At 41.3% G+C, this 24,595-nt stretch overlaps 2 pseudogenes; one reads left to right on the top strand and one right to left on the bottom strand.

The window, feature by feature from the left end:
- The first annotated feature begins 7,391 nt into the window (after positions 1 to 7,391).
- On the top strand, positions 7,392 to 11,402 carry LOC105106967 (small ribosomal subunit protein eS19-like; annotated as a pseudogene).
- Positions 11,403 to 15,215: 3,813 nt separating this feature from the next.
- Positions 15,216 to 15,822, bottom strand: LOC105106966 (large ribosomal subunit protein eL29-like; annotated as a pseudogene).
- Positions 15,823 to 24,595: the final 8,773 nt, after the last annotated feature.

Genomic DNA, 24,595 nt, shown 5'->3' on the forward strand with positions numbered 1-24,595 from the left:
CCCATAAAACCTAACAACTCTGCACCTTGTGGTCGCTCTCTCTCTTGCTGTCTGAGGCGGCCCACACTCTGTCTATGGAGTGTGTATCTGCTTTTACTTTAAACTAAACACTCCACACCTCTCGGTCTCTCCCTCTCACCTTTCTGAGATGGCCCACATTCTGCCTATGGAGTATGCATCTCCTAAGCTGTTTTCCCTCTGAGTGAGACAGACTGCACTTTGTCTATGGAGTGTGTATCTCTCTAAATAAACTTGCTTTCACTTTAAAAATAAATAAAAAATAAAGACGGGTCCTTAACATTTCTGATTATCATCATAGCTGTGAGCTCATTTGACTCCCTCCTCCCCTCAATGACTTCATCCATAGCTGCCCAATCCAGGATAGGGGACTCCATGGGCCCATGGAAGGGTGAGAAGGGATACAGCTCCTGAACAGGAACAAAGACCCCTGCGCCCAAAGTGAGCCAGAGAATGGATAGCCTGACACCGGTGACCCTTGCTGATCCCACCCAATCCCCTCCAACCCCAGGAAGATAGGTGTCTCCTTGCCCTCCTATCAGATCTCTAAAGCCAAGGCTCCTGGTGAAGGGAGAAGGCTGAGGAAGCTAACTCCTCTGATCAGGGCGAGAGCAATCCAGGTATTATTTCTCCAGCCAAGAGACCAGAATTGCTTCTGGAAGCTGGCATGGTGCCCAGGCACAAGCAATGTGCCAGCTGCCTCCACCTGAGATGCCTCAGGTGCCACCCCACCCCCACTCTCATTCCTCAACAGGTAACTTCCCTCTCGCCTTTCTCTCCTGCCTCCTTTTATTGTGCTTGGTTGGGAGAGGGCTGCTAGCTTGTTTGAGGGACTGGAACCACCCACCTTGCCCTTCTCACTCTGCCCAGCTTACTCGCCTGTTCCTGGGAGCCTGTGGGAGTGGGAGCTGGATGGTGAGGGAGCACCCTAGAGGTGAGAATTCTCAGCCTCACTTCTTTCCCAAGGTGCGTTCTGAACAGGGGTTGCACCTGGACAAATGTCTGGGCAGGAAGAGGGAGGTGGGCAGAGAGGGGCACATGGGCCTCTAGGGAAAGGCACAGGGAAAAGGGTGATATGAAAATGATGGCTGGGACACCCCAAATCGCTCACTCTGCCACCTTGGAGTCCACCACCCCAGATCCTCGAGAAAGCACTCTGCCAGCAGGGTTACTGTCTGGCTAGGGCATTTCTTGAGTCCCATTTGGACCATCGAAACTCCACCAAGGGTGGCCCAAAGGCATTGAGGGGGCTGTGGAGAGCCCCGTTCTGGAAAGAAAGTGACAAGCGATCTGACTCCTGGGGCTGGTTTGGGTTGGGGAGTTGAGGAAGTGGAGGCTGCTTCCCTCCACCCTAGACTGGCAGACTTTGGACCACAGCCTAGCCTTCTAGAACCCTTAAACCTCTCCTGTTGCATTCCTCACTCTCCCATTCCGCCCCTCACCCTATAGGAGAGGAGTAAGTAGCAGTAAATTTCAGAAGCTCCTCCTCCATTCCTTTTGGTCCCCCCTCCCTTTCTTGTTATTGTAATGAATGCTAATGAAGCTCAATAATTGATGTCCTCATTAGCACTTCAAACCTGCTTTCTGAAGAATGGAGAGAAAAAGTGGAAGGGGGAGATTCTCTGGGGTCCTAACTGTAGCCAGCCCCCTCCAAAGAAACTCTGGTGCTGCAGTAGGGAGGGACCCTACGAGAGGGACTTGCATGGAGAAACTTAGCTGTCCCCCTCTGACTGAGAATTTTCTGACCACAAGGCTCTGTCTTCCCTGTCAGATGGCAAGCAAGGGTCCTGTCTCCCCCATCAGACTGGGAGCACTGAGTGCCCTTCATTAACTGGGGCTCCCCCTCAGGGCAGGACGGTGGTTCCTTTTTTTTTTTTTTAAGTTTTTTATTTTTATTTTTTATTTTAATGGAGGTACTGGGGATTGAACCCAGGACCTCAAATATGCTAAGCATGCACTCTACTGCTAAGCTGTTACCCTCCTTCTCTGGGCTTCACTTTTTTTTTTTAATTTAAATTTTTACTTTCTTAGGATAGTGGTTTGTAAACTAAAGCAAGAATTAGAATCACCTGGAGGCCTTGCTAAACCATGGGTTGCTGGATCCCACCCCCAAAGCTTCTGAGTCTGTCAGTTTGAGGAGGAGCCTGAGAATTTGCATTTCTACCAAGTTGCCAAGCGCTGTGGGGGTAGGAACCACACTTTGAGAACCAGTAGGGTAGAGACTACCTTCTTGCTTTCCCAGCTTAGGGCTTTGCCTGCTAGTATGGCTCAACCGGCAAGTCACATAGGGAGTGTGGAGGAGAACTTTGTGACACAGATGAATGTACCTCTCCTCTCCTTTCCTTAAATCACTACCAAAGCCAATTCCTGCCACCGTAAGTGCCTCTGGTGACTCCTCCCTCTCCCAACCTTGACCTTTGATACTGATGGATGGAGATGACCAGAACTGGATCTCCTGCCCCTCAGCTGCATGCCACCATGCTCGGTGCTGCAGATGCCAATGGGTTTCCTCTCCTGGGAGGAGGAGGGAATAAAGGCATGGGAGAGGATTCCCAGCATCCCGCTTCACTTTGGGATGACCTCCTGGAGCCTAAGTGGGTGGGGAAAAGGGCTTGTGGATATAGTCCACGAACATGCATACAGCTCCTCACTTCCTTTCTATTCAGTCATCCAGACATAGAAAGAAAAGAAAGAGAGGAGAAAGATGAGAAGGGACTAGAGCAGGGAGAAGAAGGCAGGCAGTCTGTATCCATCATTAAGAGGACAGATTGTGAGCCACTGGGGTTTTTTGTTGTTATTGTTGTTCTCTATATTATTGTTTGATTAATGACAACTTAAATAAGGCTTTGTGCAAAGCAGTGAAGTTCCTGGATGCCTAGACCACAAGCCCAGCTCCTGTAGGACCACACCCTGCTTAGCTTTGAGGCTCGAGATTTCACCATCCATTTGCTTTGGAAAAGAAAAGCAAAGACACTCCCTCTCCGGACTCCAGCCAGCATCCTTCCCAGGCCAGCCAACCAGCCTTACAAGCCTATGGTTGGGCAGTAGGGGAATGGAGCAAGTATCATCCTCACCTATTTCACCCATGCTAGCACCCGGTAACCATCTCTTTGCCTTCCAGTTTCACAGCAATCACCTGTTTAATAGTGAAAGTGGATGGAACCCTCATACACTGCTGGTAGGGAGTTAAAATGGATCAGTAGCTATGAGAAACAGTTTGTCAATTCCTTCAAAAGTTAAACATAGAGTTACTGTATGACCCAGTAGCCTAAATGTCCTTCAGTGGATGAATAAATGAACTCATTTGTGATCTATCCATACAATGGAATACTATTTATTCATGAAAAGGAATGAAGTCCTAATACACACTTCAACATGGATGAAACTCCACATCATGTTCAGTGAAAGAAACCAGCAAATACAGGTCATATATTGTATGATTCCATTTATATGAAATATTCAGAATAGGTGAATTTGTTGAGATTTGCCTGGATGGGAGGGGTTGGGGGCAGAAATGGGGAGCAATCACTTAATGGACATGGGGTTTCCTCTTGGGATGATGAAAATGTTTTGGAAGTAGATAGAGGAGGTGGTTCCACAACATGGTGAATGCACTAAATGCCACTGAGTTGTTCAATTTATAATGGTTAATTTCATGTTATGTGAATTTCACCTCAAAAAAAAAAAAAAAGGAATAATGAAGTAGGAGTTTTTCAGGGAGTTCATTAAGTAGACACATCTGCAGATTTGGAGTCTGCCTTTCTTGGAAACAGGAGCTTGAACCCAAGTAAGTCACAGCATTTCCCGATGCTCTGGGGCAACAGGCATCCATTCTGAAGATTTGGAAGATGCTTACTGAATCCCAGGATGCTGTTTTCTGAACTCAGACTGCATCCCAGCAGCCTCCTGCTCTGCCTGGCTCATATCCCAAGGGAGCCTCCCTTTCAGATTCCTGCTTCCCGAGCAGGCAGCAGACGCCTGATCAAGCTTCCCATCTCCAGCTCACATCGTGCCATCTGCCCCAATGGCAGGCCCCCCACCCCGATCATTCTTACTTCAAGCATAGCTTTCAAAAGGCCTCTTCTTTCCCACAGATTATTTTAATCACCCCCTAAGTGGGGCCCCGGCTCTCTGAATCTCTCACTCCCCTCAATCCTTTCTCCCTGTGCTAAGCCCTGGGCTGGCTCCTCTGGGTGCAGGTGGGGAAGGGAAGGGTCTCAGGATGAATCAGACACATCTGCTGCTCCCCCACCCCTGGCTCTAAAGCCTCTCTAGATCCTTCCTCTCAAAGACCTTCAGTGACCACTCCCTAGAGCAGAGGATTGTGGCCTATGGGGACCCTGAACCTTTTGGAGTCCTGACAGCCACTTTGCACCCTCTCCTTAGACAAATGAACATTCATGCCCAGCCACAGAAAATCTGTGGGCCTCTCTGACCTCTGTAGCCCCTCCAAGGACCCCTCAGGCAAGGCTACTCAAAGTGTGGTCCACAAGATGAGTACAGAAATGAAGAGTAGTATTTGAGAAACCTTCAGAGCAATTTGACATTGCCACACAGCCAAGTGCATGGTCATTTGTGCTCTGTTTTATAAAAATAACGTGGGTTCACAATCAACTGGAAATGAAAAAAAAAATAAAGATCCTTCACCACAGAGAGTTGGAGAAGCATTGCCTTAAGGACCTGTTCACGTCAGAGGAGGATGCCTGACCCACTCAGTAAATTTCTTAAGCTGGCATTCCATGCTCTTCATTGTTCTCTCCCCAATCTTTCCGTCCTTATCTCTGGTCACCTCCAACAAAATACACACACACGCACACACACATGCATGCCCTGTCTTCCCTTCACACTCCACACCATCGCCCATACTATTCCCCACCTCGGGATTGTCCTTTCCTTCCTCTGCACCTGTCGACACATGACATCCACTTCCAGGCTCAGATCAAATTCCACTTCCTCAACCAAGCCTTACCCAACTCCACCCCAGCCCTCCTCAAACAGAAATACAAACACAAACACATTCTTGCTGAAATTCCCTCTCCCCTGGGCTTTTTTTAACACCAACTTAGTTTTATTTGTGACCATCTGTCTGCTCCACACGGGCAGAGTTTTCGTCCCCTTGGTCCCCTCTGTCTCCTCCACCCTCGGGGCATCTGTTCTGGGCATTCTGCTGTCCCAGTTCCCCCAGGCCCTCCGATGGCTGCTCCTCCATGTGCATCTCTTCCATGCTAGGGGAACTTGGAGCATCTTCCCAAGACAGGACCCAGGCCTCTATAACACTCCCTGACTCATCCATTCCTGGCTTCACCTTCCTCACCCAGGGTCAGACCTTCTCAGTCATGACCACTGGGATATGACTGGGGCCAAAAATGAGTACAGACAAGATTTTTAAGGACTGGAAAAAAAATTTATTTGACTTTTTTTAAATAGGAAATTCCCTTTGCATGTGATGTAAAATTCAAGAAGTGCCAAAGAGAGAAGTCGATTTCCCCACCACTGCCTCTATTCCTGATCGCCCAGGCCCAGCCTTGCAAGCAAAGACCACTCCCAGTTTCTTTGGTCTTCCAGGGCTTGTCCGTGTGTTCACAAGCACTTCCTTTGTGTCCTATTACCCAAGTGGCAGCATACTCCACACACTCAACAACATAAACTAGAGATTGTTCTGCGTCAACACATATAAAGGTGCCCTGTTGATGGATATTTAGGCTGTGGTGCAAGAGCTTTCCTGGTAGTTACTTTGTTTTACACAATATAAATTTATCTGTGCAATAGATTCCAAAAATTAGCATGGCTGGATAAGGGGTACAGGCATAATAAGATTTTTGCGTATGAATCATTATTTCTGGTTTTGCCCTGATTAATGGCACCATAGCAACCAATTTTTTTCCCAATTCGGCCACTTGTTTCTCTCATGGTGTGCCAGCTAGGGAAACTGAAGCAGAGACTGCCCACCTCCATCTCATCCCTCCATTAGGAAGAATCCAAAATTGAGGGAGGGACCTGACAGCAGGAAGAAGCCCAGCTTCATCAGAGTCAGAAAAATGCCCCAAGGATCCTGCCCATCTCAAGAAACAGAGGGAGTGGAGGAACATCTAGCCTGAAAATGGAAAAACTAAAATAATGATCACCTCGTGTGTAAAGGAAGAGACAAACCAGAGGATGCCTGGGGGTTCCATGTCAGCAGGAGAGACTGAAGTTAGGGGGGAAGGTATAGCTCAAGTGGTAGAGCCCATGCTTAGCATGCATGAGGTCCTGAGTTCAATGCCCAGTACCTCCTCTAAAAATAAATAAATAAACCTAATTACCTTCCCCCAACCAAAAAAAAAAATGAGAGCGCGAGAGAGGCTGAAGTTAGCTCCCAGTGTGAACTTCCAGCCAATGCAGCAGGGATGATAATGGCCTGGCACCACGCAAGGACAGTGGGTGACTCCCTACTTAGGGATCCTTAAGCCAGGATTAAGGGTGGAGGCCTCACCAGGCCTGCTGGGATGCAGAAGGCGGGAGCAGGTGACCGCTTAAGCCACCGTGTGAGGGCACAGCCTAGGCAAGGTGAAAAGGCTGGGGACTGGCAGGGCCCTTTACAGTCTTCAAAGCAATCCCATAATCAAGCCTCCGAGGAGGGCTAGCAAGGATTATGACTAGCCCATGAGTAGCCCATTCTGCTGATGAGAAAACCAAAGCCCAGAGAAGTTAAGAAATTTGCCCGAGGCTTCACAGGTGAACCAGGACTTGAACCCAAGCCTTCAGCCCTCAAGTCCAATGAGATGGTCTCCACTACTGGGAGATTCCCAAGATAGGACCCAGGCCCTCTTCACCCCTACTCCTCCACCAACAGCCACACAACCCCAGAACAGGGCGGAGACTGTAGGGAGAAGCTGCAAATCCCTGTCCTGTCTAACAACCGAGCTGAGGAAGAAAAAGGTGGGAACGGGTCCCAAACTCCCATCTCACTTGTCCTCGCCCGTCTCAGTCTCAGACTCTCTCGTGATAGGAAAGTAGGCCAGTTTGGAATATGTCACGGATATTTTCAACATCCCCATCTGTACTATACAGCCTTGCACATCGCCAAGTGGGGTGGAGTCAGAGCCTTCCTGCTGGATGAGGGGTACACTTGCTACCTCTGGGGCTCAGAGCCCAGATGGGGGCTGGGAACAAGCACAGGAGACCCTGGAGGCCACTGGGCAAGTGTTCAGCCAAGAGCTGTCACCTGCAGACACCATCCCACTGCCCCCCCCCCATGAGCAGTGTGCCCAGCTAGCCTGGGGGTTGAGCAGTTTCCTGCAGGGGAGTGGGTCTGGGAAATGTGATTCTTGGAGAGGTGATTAATATTTGAAGTGGGCCTTGAAAAGAGAGCAGGACTTTGCTGGTTGGAGAAGATGGGGGAGGGTGTTCCTGGCCGAGGGGTGAGCTTGGGGTGTGCTGGGGTGGGGGGCGAGGGCATAGAAGGCTGACCAGGAATGGCAGCAAGAGAGAGTGGGCACAGGTGGGCTAACACTGAAGAAGGCCGATTAATGGTGAATGCCCAGCTAAGAAGCTCGGGGTACGTCCTGCAGATGCCTGCAAGGATTTTAAGTGCCATGATTTGGAAAGAACATGTAGCTATGGGAAGGGAGGAGTCACCTGGAGAGGGGCAGGGGTACAGGGGCTGAGTGAGCATTCTCTTCAAGCTGCCAGCCACCCTGACCACGTCCTCCAGTCTGTTCAAAGGGACACCTCTCCTGATTGGGGAGGGAAGATCAAAGTGAACTCTTTGCACAGATGTTAGAGACTAACTAGTTTAAAGGGGCCAAAATTGGGGTGGGGGTTGCATTTCGAGAGAGTCTCCTGGAAAGGATGGTAGAGGGGGCACCCGGACACTGTGTTTATTAAGCACCTACTAGGGGCACTTTGCACCAGGGCTTCATTTCTTCCTGACAACAAGCCCAAGAGGTAGATAGGCTTTCCCCTTCTTCACTGATGTACAAACTGAAGCTTAAATTTCAGTAGTAAAGAAGTAAAGGGAAATGTAAGTCCCTTCCCGGAGGTCACACAGTGAGTAAGTGGGCTAAGAAGTCACATCTGTTGGTCCCCAAAGCCCCATCCCCTTCACCTCTCATCACCTCCCAGGAAAGAGGCAAGGCTCCTTCTACCCAAGAAATGACTCAGGCCTCAGTCTTCAGCCCTCTCTCACTGTCTCCACCCTGGACCAGGCCTCTAGGGCCCCACACGGATCCCATGAGATAAGCCACTCTCAGATAAGCAAACCGAGGTTCAGGGAAGTTAAGTGACTGCCCAAGGACACAAAGCTAATTAGTGGCAGAGGCAAGATTCAGACTCAGATCCCTTCTGACACCTGATAACTCTGCCATCTTCCTTCCTAAGCACATAACTTCTTTGTTCTCCAGTTTCCTCATCTGTAAAATGGGCCTAGGAGGATTAGAGGGAGCATGTGCAGATATAAGCCACTTAACACAGTGCCCAACAGTCCTTCAATGGTCAACAAATACTTACTGACTTGGGGAGTAGGACTATCTTCTAGACTTTGGGAGGCAAGAGGAAACAGAAACCAGCCCCTGCTGTCTCTGGGTGGATACTAAGACAAGGACTGAGCCACAAGTAGAGACAGCACCCCATAATTGCTCACACTAATTCCCACCTCAAGCTGTGGGAGCTTGAGCAAGTCACTCTGGGGTTCTCTGCTTCTGGGTCTAGAAAACGGGAAGAGTGCAGAGGGCAGATGCTTCGCTCTGAGTAGCCAGCTGTGTATTCCATCACTACCAGCCTCCTAGGTGAGCAGCCCTGCTCCAGCTCCGGGAGACCAGCAAATCCCCTTCCTCCCCTACCATGCCTGGCCCAGAAACTGGTTGTTTCTGGCTCCCTCTCTTTCCAGGAACTGCGCGGCCTCTGCTCCTTGTCCTGTTGCAGACTAATGGCTGCCCAGCCTCCTGTCTAGGACCAGCCCTAAATCTGAGGCAAGTATCCCAGAGGTTGTAAGAGCCTGTGGTTCGGGACCACCTTCAAAGCTCTGAGGCAGCCCTGAGGAGTGGGTCCCCAGCTCTTCATGTCTAAGGGGTGGGGCAGATTCAGCTTGGGTCGGGGGTGGGTGGGCTTCTGGTCAAAATCAGGGAGCTCCTCATAGGGAAACAGGAAAATCGGAATCTAACCCAAGGAATATAAGATAATCATAGTTGAGGCAATTCTTAAAGACTTAGGATATTAATTTATTTAATTTACCCACTATGTGTTTAAAATCGCATTTTAGAGCTGATAAAACTGAGGCTCAGAAAAGTGAAGTGAGTCATCCAAGGAATCCAAAGCCCTTGCTCTTCTCTACCTCTGGGCTGCTGGCCACGCTCAGCCTTGTTGTCCCTGGGCTCTGGGCCAGGGCTGGACCCTAATCCCCAGATGTAACCAGAGGTAGAGGAGTTGGAACCCGAGAAGTGGGAAGAAAGTCTTGCACCTCCCCTGGGTCATCATTGGTCCTGTCACTCCTTCTCTGGCCACTCACTCAGCTTCATCCCCAACCTCAGGATCAGGAAGTGGGGCCAGATTTGGGAGGTGGGGTCAGATCCTTCCGAGCTCCCCATTGCTGCTTCCATCACTCTGTCACTTTCTTGCCAAAGCCCTGCTCTATCCACCTGTGCCACCCTCTAACCCCCTCCCTGGTGTTGTCCACTGACCTCCCAGCACTGCCTCTCATTTGTTGAAAACTTTTGGCATCCCACCCATTAGTGCCCCCTGGGTAACTAAAGTCCCAGCCTCTCCATTCTATACCCTTCACATGACTAATCACTTTCTCCTCTGCCCACAAGCTTGTTCAAATCCTGTACATTGTCGTCACCGGTAAGTGCTCACATTTCCCTCTCTGACCTCATCTTCTGCTCCTTTTGTTCAATTGCTCCTCAGACAACTGTTCTTCACTCCTGTGTCATTTGACCTGGAGATGTTTTCCCACATCCATCAGCTCCCTTCCTTCAGTCTCTTCCCTTTACAGCCTAAAGTCTCTGCTTTATCAGATCATCTTAACTCTTTACCCTCAGTCTTTTGTGGTTACATTTGCCTGGCGAAACCCTAACACTGGGTTTCTGATTCAAGAAGGCTGTATATGTTTACCACTCCATCCTCAAAAATTCCTTTGAAATGACAAAGAAAAATGTACTAGAATTTTAAAGCAGATTAGATTGTACTAACAGTAAAACCCAACAGAGAAAGGAATCCAAGACCCTACAGGGAGCCACTCAAAGTGTAAATTTTCCTGAAAGAACCCTAGATTTCCTGCTAACATCAAGAACAAAGCAAGGATGTCACTCTCGTCATCACAATTTAATATCGTACTGGAGAGTCTAGTCAGTGTGCTAAGGCAAGGGGGAAAAGGCATCTAGAATTGAAAGGAAGAAGTACAACTGTCTTTATGTGAAGATGGTGTGAATTTCCATGTAGAAAATCTGATGGGCTCTAAAACATAGTTGTTAGATCTAAAAGATGAGTTTATCAAGACTGTAAGTTATAAGATTAATATACAAAGTCAATTCTATTTCTATAGACTAGCAATGAACAACTGGAAATTGAAATTTTAAAGAATAATATCATGTACAATAGGATCAAAAAAAGTGAACTACATAGGGATAAGTCTGGCAAAGACCTGTACACTGAAAATATACAAGACCTGTAAACTGAAAACTACAAAACACTGCTTAGAGAAATTAAGGAAGACTCAGTAATGCTGAGACATACCATGCTCATGGATCAGAAAACTCGATACTGTTAGGATATCAATTCTCCCCCAATTGATCTATAAATTCAACACAAGCCCAAATTCCCATCAGACTTTTTTGTAGAAATTGAAAAGCTGATTCTAAAATTCTTATAGAAATGCAAGGGACTTAGAATAGCCAAAACAACTTCGAAAAGGAATTGGGGGGGGGGGGGAACGTTTGTGAGCCCTTACCTGACTGGCAGTAAGGAGACCACACACGCCTGGAGTTACTATAAAAGATGTGAACAAGCAGGAGATCCTCAGAGGTCTGGCAGCCTCCCTAAGAGAGTCCAGGAAACTAAAACTCCCTGAATGTGTGGACACCATCAAGCTGGCCAAGCATAAAGTGCTTGCTCACTACAATGAGAGCTGGTTCTTACACAGAGCGGCTTCCACATTGCTGCACCTCTATCTCTGCGGCTGTGCTAGGTTGCCTCCATGACCAAAGTCTATGGGGACATCCCAGAAACCACATCATGCCCAGCCACTTCAGCAGGGACCCAAGAACATAGCCTGCCATGTTCTCCAAGCCCTGGAAGGGCTGAAAATGGTGGACGAGAACCAAGATCGGGGTCACAAGCTGATATTTCAGGGACAGAGAGAGCTGGACAGAAGCTCCAGACAGGTGGCAGCTGCCACCAAGAAACGTTAGAACAAAAGCTGGGTTAATAAATTGCTTCACTCTTTAGAAAAAAAAAAAACAATTTGGAGGACATACACTACCTAACTTCAAGATTATTAGAAAGCTACAACAATCAAGAGAGTGCATGTAGGCATCAAGATAGACAAATAGACCAAAGGAAGAGAAAAGAAAGTCTATAATTAGACCCATACATATATGGTCAATTGATTTTTAACAAAGATGCAAAGACAATCTAGGGGAGAAAAATACAGTCTTTTCAACAATGGTCCTGAAACAAATTGATATCCATATACAAAATGATAGACCCTACATCATACATAAAAATTAACTCAAAGTGGATCCTAGACCTAAACATAAGCCTAAAAGTATAAAATTTCTTGAAGAAAACATATGAGAAAATCTTTGCGACCTCGGGTTAGGCAAAGATTTCTTAGATAAAACGTCATAAAATTAAAAAGTGAAAAATTGGACTTTATCAAAGTTAAGGATTTCTGCTATTTAAAAGATATTTTTAAAGGAATAAAAACAAAATAAGCCCCAGACTGGGAGAGAGTATTTGCGAAGCATATATATGATAAAGGACTTTTATCCAGAATATATAAAGAATGCTCAAAACTTAATAAGAAAATAAACAGCTCAGGTTTTTTAAAGGGCAAAAGATTTGAACAGACACTTCAACAAAGAAGATATACAGATGGCAAATAAGTATGTGGCAGGATGCTCATTATCCATCATTAAGGATATGCAAATAAAACCACAGTGAGATATCAATATGAGAACAGCTTGAAATATTTTTATGACTATACTAGGTGTTGGTGAGAGTGTTGAGCAAATGGAACTTTCATACATGGAAATGTAAAATGGTACAACCACTTTGGAAATCAGTTTGCCAGTGTTTTAAAATGTTAAACAGACACCTACCTTATGACCAGCAATTTAACTCACAAGTTACTTACCCAAGAGAAATGAAAGCATATAGCCAAACAAAAGCTTGTATGTAAACATTCATAGCTGCCTTATTTGTAATAGCCAAGAACTGGAAACCCAAATGTCCATTAACAAATGAATGAATAAACAAATTATAACACCCATACAATGGAATACAACTAAGCAATAAAAAGCAATGAACTATTGATTCACACAACAACACAGATGAATCTCAAAATGATTATACTAAGTGAAAGAAGGTAGACCGCAAAGAATATACATGATATGATTCCCTATATATGTATATGTGATATCTAAAAAATGCAAACTAATCTATAGTGACAGATGACACAGCAATGGTTGCCTAGAGATGAGGGGAGAAGGTGGAGAAAGAGTGGGAGCAAGAAATTTAAAAAGGACACGAGGAATCTTTTAGGAGCAGTGGAGATGTTCGTTATCTTGACATAGTGATAATTTCACAGGTGTACTCATGTGAAAACTTACCAAATAGTACAGCTTAAATATGTGTAGTTTATTGTATTATCAATTATTCATCAATAAACTATTAAAAGGTCAATTAAAAGAAGCAATAATCAAATAAAACAAAAGAGTTAATCTGAAAAAAAGAGCAAGGAGATATAGATATTGGAAAAGAGTAAAATCAACAGTACAAGCAGATTATATTATTATCTACGTAGAAAAGTCAATGACTCAACTGAAGCCTTATAGATCTTATCAGCAAGTTCAGTAAAATGACCGGTTAAAAGAAAAATGTAGAAAAATCAATAGCTTTCATTTTTACCAACAAAAACCAATTTTCAAATGTTAGAAAAAATGATTTTATTCATAACAACAATTAAAGCTGTGAAATACAGAGGAATAAATTTTATCGACAACATACAAGAAGACCCGAATAAGTGGAGAGACGGAAGCCGCTTTCTCACAATGAAGACTTTAGCGAAGCTGTCAATTCTCTCCAAAGCACTCTATAAATCCAGTGCAACTTCAGTTTAAAATTCTAGTGGAATCCTTCGACTAAAACTAGAAAAGATAACTCTAAAATTCATCTGGAAGAGTACAGGAGTACCAAGAGTAAAAAAAACCGTTTAAAAAATATGAGGATAATGGGTTGGGTGCAAACTGCTCGCATCACCACTAATCCAAATGTACCATAAACAGTTGATATTACAGTCTGAATAGGATTTGACTTCACACAAAGTAGGTACTTGACAAATATCTGTAGAGTGATCAAGTAAATAAATAGGCAAACAGATCAACAGAATAGACCAGAAGCAGTCTGTGTACAGTGAATATTGTAATATAAAGGTTTATCATGTATTTCCATTAAATATATCCTGATGTCCATGTCCATGAGCACCTCAAAGTAACATGCCCCAAACTGGCCTAAGCACCTTACTCCCTGCTCCAATTTCCCCTTCCCTATTCATACTCCTCTTCTGACTTCACAGTTCCAGGCAATTACCCAGACAGGAAAAGTGGTCACCCTGGGTACCTTTCTCCCCCTCACTCTCTCATTCAGTTTTACTTTCTGAGATATGTCTCAGTCTCCACCTCCCACTGCATGGGAATTTAGCACATGATAAAAACAGCATTTCAAAGGAAAGGAGACCATGCTGGAACAAGTGGCTATCTATCTATGGGAAAGAAATACTTCAGTGAAATCCATATATAAACATGAATTCCAGATGGATTAAATATCTAAGTATAAAGAGTTAAACTATAAAAGAAAGAATATAGAAGGATGTTTTTTATAATTTGGGGATGGAAAGGACTTCTATGAGACATGAAATTCATAAACCATAAAGAAAAATAGCAACAGATTTGATTACAGTGTGAGGCACCACAAAGTTAAAAATTGAATGCTAATTTGGGAATATTTGCAACATTTACGACATAGATAAGGTTAATTACTACCCTTAATATACAAGAAGCTCCTATAAATCAGTAAGAAAGTTACAAAATCCAATCAAAAAAGGGCAAAGTAATGAGATAATTTATAGAATAAATGCAAAAGGCTAATAAACATATGAAAAGTTGCTCACACTCACTAGGGTCAGGGAAATGCAAATTAAAACAATAATGAGATGTCATTTTTGTCCACTAAATTGGCAAAAAAAAATACAATTGATAATGTTCAGTGTTCATAAGTAAAGATAAAAAACACTTATACAATGTTGGTAAGACAAACTGGTACAACAGTTTTGGATGCAATTTATTAGTAATCAACAAAATGTTAAATAAACTCTTTGAGAAAACGACTCCACTTTTAATGGAAATCTGTTGTTTCAGCTTACCCGCATCCATTACCCTTTCTTCTAGCCACAGCCCTCCCCACATCTCATACTTTCTGGAGAACCACTCCTCTCCTACTCTCTGGCACGTGATTTGGTGGGGCTGGCCCCACCTCCCAGTTCCAGGGTGATGCACATGACTTTGGCTTGACCGATCAGTGTAGTAACCCTCCCTCAGGCAAGCTGATTGGTTTAAGGCAGAATATGTGATCTGAATGAAGGTCAAATTGGAGATCACCCTGTGATTTTTTTTCCCAGTCTCACAGAAAGAAGAGGTGGTGGAGTGTGTCTGGAATATCTATGGCCATCTTGACTTCACATGGAAGAGCTGACCTGAGAAGCCAAACAGAGGAAATCAAAGCCATGTACTGGTGAAAGATTCACGAAGACAAAGTTTAGGCACCTGGACCCAATTGTGCCTGAAGTCAGCTGTCCCTAGGAATTTAGTTATGTGAGTCAGTAAGCCCTCCCACCCATCTTTTTTCACTGAAGCCAATTTGAATTACATTTCTGTCTCTTGCAAACCAAAACAATTCTAATATTGAATCTACTCTTAAAAATATTTACTCAACTGTTATTTTTTTTTTCCTGCCTCAGGTTTATTTGTACAAACAGCACACGTAGACATGAGCCCCATGCAGACAGCAGCCCAGGGGTCACACTAGTCCTTATATCCTCACATCAATAGATGAAAGCCTCTTCTCTGGAGCCTTTGTAGGGGCCTGGGCGCCTTTGGGAGCCTGAGCCTGAGCGTGAGCCTGAGCTGGAGCTGCAGCTGCAGCTGAAGCTGCGGCCTTGGTCTGAGCCTTGTCCTTGGCCTTTGGCCGACAGAGCCTGAGACCCTTGGCAATGCAGGCACGAGCACGTTTCCCGAGCTTGGGGTGAGCAATATAGGCAAGTTGACTGAGACTTGCGGCTGCTGCCCTTTGGAATCTTGGGCTTGACCTCCTTGGGCTTTACGAGAGCCTTGATAGCCTCAGCACGTGCACTCATGGCCTTGGCGTTGTTGGCCTGCATCTCCTTCAGGCCCTTTTTGTTGTGCTTCTTGGCAAAGCGCATGTTCCTCAGGAACTTGGGGTCCACCCCCTTAAGAGATTCATACTGTTGTGATCAGTTTTTTGACGGCGTTTCTGTGCCATTTTCGGGACTGGTTGTGTGTGGTGTGGTTCTTCAACTTGGCCATACCTGCACCTGGAGGACAAGACCATAGATCAGGGCTGGGGGCTCGCCGTGCTGGGCCTACCGCTGCCACCCTGGTGGAGCTGGGAGATCCTGAATCACCTGGGACCGGAAGAGAAAGATACTCAACTGTTATTGAAGAAGGAAAAGTTTCAGAAAACTATGCATAAATGTTACAATATTTTTAATTTTAAAATATGTTTGTGCATATAAAAAAGTCTGGAAGGACACACACACACATGCACATGATTTGTAATTCCCAAGAAAGTGGCAATGAGAGCAGAGGGAATCCATTTTTAACCCTTAAGCACGTATTCTGACCAATCATTGTTCTAGGCTGGGGGCATAGCATTAAACAAAACAAACGAAGTCCCTGCTTTAATGCTTTAATGATGGAGGCATCATTTTTTTTTTTAAAGAAAGTCTATTAAATGAATGAATCCAATTCTCTGCTTTCACTATGCCTGTATGCGAGCAGATGAGTATCACTAGAGAAAAACACACAGCTGAAAAGACAAGGGCCAAAGAAAATGGTGGCTCTCGATGTTATATGGAGCCTGAACACAGCTTAAAATCTTCCTACTTTTTGGTGGTTAACTGCCTCTCCTGATCTCTAAAAAAAGTTCAAAATCTCCCATTCCTCTTCCTTAAACTCTTAAAAGAGTGATTGCAGTTGTGATTAGGACAGTTCATCAGTATTCTGTGTCTCTTCCTTCCTGGCACATGGTAAGATTCTACTTTCCTGCCCTTTGATGTTAGACATGGCCATGTGACTTGCTTTGGCCAATGAAAGGTGGATGGAAGTCATGTGTGTTACTTCTAGGTGAATGCTTTTAAGAATTGGTGGACAATTTGCCATGTTCCAGCCCCCCTGCCAGAGCAACCATCAATAAGCTAGCTGGTGTAGGCTCCATCCAACCTGGGTTGATGTGAGGATGATGTGAAACAGAGCCTCATGTCAACCCATCATGGCCATGTAGCCCAAGCTAGACACAAGCCACAATACTGTGGTAGTTCGGTTTCTCTAAAAAGCAGTTCTAGATAGGGTTAGATGTGCAAGAGATTTATTGGAGCAAATGCCTGCGAAGGATAAAGGGGCCAGAGTAGGCATGGAGGGCCATCAGAGCACAATGCAGTCTGACACCTTGAGAAGAGAGAAGGAATGACAAAGACTGGGCAGGGAAATTCACAGACTGTAGAGCAGTTCTAAGAAGCTTTCAGAAGTGCTGATGGAACTAGTCCCGAGCTAAATTTACCCATTTGAAGAGTCCCAAGTCCCACAGCAATGGGCCAGCACTAGCACCCCAATGGCTGAGTAGCAGAGGGGAAACATGTCCTTAAAACAAATGCAGTGAAGGATTCGTAAGGGCAGCAGCTGGGGCTGTCTGTCAACTATGCTCCACGTGGCAGTTTTCCTTGAAGGAAATCTGAGCAGCACATTTCAATGACCCCCAGAGCTCTTTAACCCAGGGGTCAGCAACTACAGCCCAAAGACTGGTTCCAACTTGCTACCTATTTTTATAAATATAGGTTTGTTGGAACATAGCCACACCTTTTTTTTTTTTTTACATGTTATCTATGGCTACTTTTGTACGACAATGGCTGAGTTGAGTAGTTGTGACAGAAACTGTAGTCTTTGCAGCCTGTAATAGTAGATTCAGCTTGCAAATCCTAAAGTATTTATTAGCTGACCCTTTGCAGGAAAAATTTACCAATTCCTGCTTTAACCCACTTCAGTCTGAGGATGGTTTATTGCCATAGCAAAACCTAGCCTCATCTGACTGTATATTGATCTAAAGGTATATTCTATCCTCACCTCCCACTTTACAACCTACTCTGAACTAGTTCTACAATTCCCATCCCCCTCAACTCTAATCAAATTGCTCTTTTAAGAGTGGTGGCTTACCTGTTTTAGTTCTTATCTGATTTGACCTCTCAGCAGCATACAGCACTTACCCATTTCCCGCTTCTTAAAACATACTCTCCTCCCAGCCTCTGGAACACTGTACCTTCTCAATTTTCCTCTTATCTCTTTGACCACGTTTTTCAGTCTCCTTGGCTCAACCAAACTATTTTTTTTTAACCATTTAAAAATACTGACATATAGTTAATTTACAATGTTGTGTTAGTTTCAGGTGTACTTTTCCAGATTCTTTTCCTTTATAGGTTATTACAAGATATTGAATATAGGTCCCTGTGCTATATAGTAGGGTCTTGTTGTTTATCTATTTTATATACAGTAGTATGTATGCATTAATCCTAAACTCCTAATTTATCCCTCCCTGCCCTCAACCCAACTATTAAATGTTCCTCAGGTTTTCGTTCTAGGCCTGCTTCTATCCTCACTCTCCAACATTCCTATGGCTTTAATTACCACTCATATTCTAGCAATTCCCAATTTAATATCTCCAGCTCAGATATAAGCTCCTGTCCTATATATTCAGTGGCACATGCAGGCCTCTCTCCACTAGGCTGTCAACTGTTCCAAAACTGATCTCATTGTCTTTTCCCTTAATCCTGTTTCTCCTCCTGAATTTTTAAAGTAAATGGTAGTTTCATCCACCAAGTTGTTTATACCAGAAATCTGAATCTTCTTTGATTCTTTATTCTCTTTCACCCCACACTCTAGATCCAATCATGAAGTGCGGTTTTCCTACCACCAAAAAATAATTTGTCCATGTTTCTTTACCCTCATTACCATGAACTTAATCCAAGCTGCCTTTTTTATTCACCTAGACAACTGCTACAATTTCTTAACTGATGTCGCTATTTTTGTTCAAGTGTTCCTCCAATCAAATCCTCACACTGTAATCAGAGACTTTTGCCAGTGGGAATATAGGAACAAATAAGAAATAAATAGAATATGGTAGACTTAAACCCAATTACATTACTATTTATGTAAAATGTTAAGTGGGCCAAATGCTCCAATTAAAAGAGATAGATGTCAAACTATAATAAATAATCCAATTATATGCTATTTACAAGAGACATATCTTAAATATAAGGAAACAGAAAGGTTAAAATTAAAGGAGGAAAAAAGATACAATGCAAGCACTAGCCAAAACAAAGTTGGTGTAGCTAAATTACTATCAGACAAAGTAAACTTTATGGAAAGAAGTACTATGTAAAACAAAGAAGAGCACTTCATGAAGATAAAATGGTCAATCCAACAGTAAGACATAATAGTCCTAAATTTATATGCACCTAACAATGTAACGTTAAAATATATAAAGCAAAAACTGACAGAATTAAAGGAGAAATAGACAAACCTTCAATCATAATTTACATTTTTAACATATCTCTCTCAGTAACTGACAGAATAAGTGGACTTTGAATATCAGTAGAGAAATGGATGATTTGAACAACATAATTAACAAATTTCCCTAAATGACATTTACAGAATACTATAAAAAACCAGGGGGAAACTAACAACTACAGAAGGCACATTATTCTCAAATATCAATTTTCACACTTAACAAAAGTGACCATATGCTGGGCCATAAAGCAAGTCTTAACAAATTTCGTTATTAAAATCATGCATAGTGTATTATTTGGACTCAGTGAAATTGAAATCAGTAACTAAAAGATAGCTAGAAATCCCCCTCCTCCAAAGTTCAGAAACTAATAAGCCTCTAAATAACCAGTGGAGCCAAAGAAGAAACCACAGTGGAAATTACAAAATATTTTGAACTGAATGATAATGAGATACAAATAAAACCATACTTAAAGAGAAATATACAGGGGGGAGGGTATAGCTCAAGTGGTAGAACACATGCTTAGCATACAAAAGGTCCTAGGTTCAATCCCCAGTACCTTTTCCAAAAATTAATAAACCTAATTACCTCCCCCACCAAAAAATAAAATTAAATAAAAAATAAAACAACTTTTAAAAAGAAATGTACAAATTTATATATTAGAAAAAAAAGACAAAAATCAGTTACTTAAGTACCCATTTAAAGAATCTTTAAAAAGAACAACATTAACCCTACCAAAAAAAGTAGAAGGAAAAAACATTAAAGACAAGAATAGAAATCAACAACGTAGAAAAAAATGCAATAAATAAAGTCAACAAAGTCAAAAATTCGTTATTTGGAAAGACCAATAAAATTGATAAAAACATAGCAAGAAAAATAATGGGGGGCACAAATAACTAATATTAGGAGTAGAAATGAAAACATTACTACAGACCCTACAGGTGTTAAAAAAAAATAAGAATACTACAAACAACTTCCTGTCAGCATTTGAAAATTTTGGTAACATGGGAAAATTCCTCTAAAAAACCACAACTTACCAAAAATATCACAGGAATCTCCAAAAATAGCACAAGATATTCTGAATTTTGAGGTCACAATAGGCTTATATTTGTTAAAGAAACTGAATTCTTAATTTAAAATCTTCCCACAGAGAAAACTTCAGGCCCAGATGGCTTCCCTGGAGAATTCTTCCAAACATTTAAGGAAGAAATAATACCATGTTACACAAACTCAGAAAATAGAGAAAAAAGGAACATTTTCCATCTTATTTTATGACATTTAAATAACTTTGACACCAAAACCTGACAAGGATATTATAAGACAAGCAACTTATGGTCAATATCTCTCATAAACAGAGACAGAAAAATCCTACACAAAAAAAACCCCAAATCAAATTCATATATATTTTTAAGGTAATTTACAATAATGACCAAATGCAATTTTGTCCAGCAATGAAGTTTGGTTTAATATTCCAAAATCAACCTATACAACTAATCATATAACAAAATAAAGTAGAAAAACTACCTGACCATTTTAATAGATGCAGAAAAAGCATTTGACAAAATTTAATACCCATTCACAATTTTTAAGACTCTCATATAACTAAAACAAAAGGGAATTTCCATACACCAGAAATTGACACAACATAACAGATTATACTTCAATTTTTTAAAAAAGGGGAAATTTCCTCAATTTGATAACTGCTGTTTCAGAAAAAAACTCTACAGTTGGCATCATATTTAATGGTGCAGTTTTGAATACTTTTTTCTACTGTTGGGAACAAATAAGGTTATCTACTCTCATTTCTTCTATTTCAACATTATCCTAGCTACCTCAATAAAGAAAGAAAACAGCTTGAAGGAATAATGATTAGAAAGGAAGAAGAAAATCTGGACTTGTATACAACCTGGTTGTGTACGTATAAAATCATAAGGAATCTACAAAAACTATTAGAGCTGATGAATGAACTTAACAACACTGTCAACATACAAAGATCAACTGTCTTTCTACATGATTGACCACAAACAAATGGAAAATTAAAATTTAAAAATACTATTGACAATATCAAAAAACATAAAATATCAATGAATAAATTTCATGGAAACTGTGGGAGAACTCTACATCAAAAATACAAAACATTGCTTAAAGAAATAAAAAACAACTTAAATAGAAAGACACCTCATGTTCATAGGTTGGAAAATGCAACATTGTTAAGATGTCATGATTCTTACATTGATCTACAGATTCAATGCCATCTCAATCAAAATCCTGGCAGGTTTTTAAAAAGTAGAAATTGACAAGATAATTCTATCATTTATATGGAAATGCAAAGGGCCTAAAATAGTCAAAACTTGAAAATAATATGTCATAGACCTACATGTAAAAAGCTAAAACAATAAAGCTTCCAGAAGAAAACATGGGAGAACATCTCTGCAGCCTTCGGGTAGGCAAAATTTTCTGAAGACAAAAAGGTTCTAACCATAAAAGAAAAAAAATGATAAAATGGACTTCATTAAAATTTTAAAATTCTGCTCATCAAATTATATCCTTATAAAATGAAAAAGTAAGCCACTGAGTAAGAGAAAATAATCATTTTATATATATATATATATATATATATGATATAGGATTTATATATAGAATAAGTAAATAAGTTCCATAACTCAGTAATAGAAACCCAAGCAATCCAAAGCTTTAAATAATCAAAAGACTTGAAGAGACACTTCACAAAAGACATTGGAATGGCTAATAAGTTGAAAAGATGTTCAACATCCTTAGTCACCAGTGAAATTCAAACTAAAAGCACAATAGGATGTACATCAAAGTAGCTAAAATTAAAGTCTCAAAATACTACATATTGAGAAGATACAATCATGTAAAATAGTACAACCATTTTGGAAAACGGTTTGGCAAATAAACATACATCTGCTCTATATTCCAGCACTCCTAGGTCTTATCTAAGAGGAAAGAAAACATGTCCATACAAAGACTTACACAAGAATGTCCATAGCGCCTGTATTCATAGCCCCAAACTGGAAACAACCCAAAGGTTCACTGACAGATAAGTGAATAAAGAAATTGTGATCAAATAGATGGAAATACGGAATATGATGGAAAACTATTCACCAATGAAAAGGAACTAATTATTGATGCATGCAAGAGTATGATAAATCTCAAAATATTATGATTAGTATAATAGCCAGACACAAGAGTACATACTGAATGATTCCATTTATATGAAGTTCTAGAACAAATTTTAATCTACGGGGAGAGAAATAAGAACAGTGGTTGCCTCTGGAGATTAACTGGAAAGGGGCATGAGGGCACTTACTGGGGTGATGGAAGTGTTCTATATTTTAATTGGGGATAGTGGTTATATGGGAACATACTTTTGTCAAAACTGAATACCTGAAAATCTGTACATTTTATTGTAAATTGGACCTCAATAAAAACTTTAATCAGATATGAGTAGCCTATCAATTATGTATAAACTGGATGTTTCAAGGAATTTAAAATAATTGTTTGGTTAAAAAATTACAGTTAGCATTATACTTAATGATAAAATATTGAATGTTCGTCTCTTAGTTTGAGAATAAGACAAGAAAGTCTGGTTTTAGCCAGTGTAATTAGGCAGAAAAAGACTATGAAGATTGGAACGCAAGACTATAATTATTTGAAGATGACAATTTTGTATGCAGAAAATCTAATAGAATCGGCAGATAAACTATTAGAGTTAATAAGTAAAATTAGCAAGGTTCCTAGATACAAGATATTCCAAATCAATTATTTTTCTATATACTAGCAATAAACAATTAGAAACTAAAGTTTAACAGAAAGCACAATATACAAGAACATTAAAAAAATCAAATACCTAGGAATAAATATAACAAAAGATGTACAAAACTGTTATACTGAAAACTAGAAACCAGTCTGAGAGAAATGAAAGATCTAAACAGAGAGCAATACCACGTTAACGACTTGGGAGACTAAATATTGCTAGGATAACAATTAGTTTATTAATTTTTAATAATTGAATGAAATATCAGTCAAAATCCTGCAAGGGTTTTTTTTTTTTTGTAGAAATTGACAAGCTGATTCTAAAATTTATCTAGAAATGCAAAGGAACTAGATTAGCCAAGGCAATCTTTTTTTTTGGTGGGGGGGAGGTAATTAGGCTTATTTATTTTATTTTATTTATTTTTTATGAAGGTACTGGGGATTGAAACCAGGACCTCCTGTATGCTAAGCACACACTCTACCACTGAGCTATACCCTTCCCTTGCCAAGGCAATCTTGAAGTGCAAAGTTGAAAGCCTTACCAGATAGCAAGACTTATTATTAAAGATATAGATGGATAAATAGATAGATAGGCAAATAGACCATTGGTACAGACTATAGTCCAGGAACAGACCTGCACATATATCATCACCTAATATACAACAAAGTTGCAACTGCAATTCAGTGGGGAAATGATGGTGCTTTTTCAATAAATGAGGCTACAGTAATAGAATATCCAGGTAGAAAAAAAATTGAAAGTTGGCTTCTATCTCAAACATACCCCAAAACTCATTTGAGATGGATCATAGGTAAAAGTGTGGAAGATAAAAAACAATAAAGCTCCTGAAAAAAATCATAGAAGGATATTTTTACGGCTTTGGGGAAGGAAAATATTTCTTAATCAAGACATAATAATCATTAAAGATAAAGTAAAAGATTGATATGTTTGACTTTATTAAAATTAAAAACCTCTGTTCATCAAAAGACATCATAAAGTTTAAAAAGCAACCACAGAGTCTATAAACAACTCCTACTAGTTAATAAAAAAAACAGCAATTCAATTTTCTAAAAATAGGCAAACCACTTGAATACACTTCACAAAAAAGGATGTCCAAATATCCAACAAATACATATGAAGAAGTGCTCAAAGCACTAGGCATCAGGAAAATGCAAATTACAACCTCCATGAAATACCAATGCACATCTACAAGTATGACTAAACTTTTTTAAACTGAAAATCTGTGATGGGAATGTAAATTGATATAATCACTCTGGAAAACTGCTTGACAGCTTCTATGAAAGATAAACATAGCCTGTCCTATGATCTAGCAACTCCACTCCTAGATACACAAGAAATATGAATGCATATTTCCAGTAAAAAAAAAATGTACAGCCAAAAACTGGGGAAAAAAATGTCCATCAACAGTAGAACGGATAAATTGTGTGACAGTCATACAAGAATTTTCATAATGAAAATGAAACTGCTGCATACAATATTATTGATGAGTCTCTCAGACGGCATGTTGAGTAAAAGAAATTAGGTTCAAAAGAATATGGATCACGTAATTCTATTAACATAAAGTCCAATAATAGGGGAAAAAAGAACAGACAAAACAAGTCCATGACGATAGAAGTCAGAAACATGGTTACCTGTGGGGAGGGATAGAGGTGTCTGGGGTGGGGGGAGCTTCTGGGGACTGGAAATTGTTCTATATCTTGATCTGGAAGAGATATATATATATAGGTATATACC

Source organism: Camelus dromedarius, chromosome 16, assembly GCF_036321535.1.
Source record: "Camelus dromedarius isolate mCamDro1 chromosome 16, mCamDro1.pat, whole genome shotgun sequence".
Lineage (NCBI taxonomy): Eukaryota > Metazoa > Chordata > Mammalia > Artiodactyla > Camelidae > Camelus > Camelus dromedarius.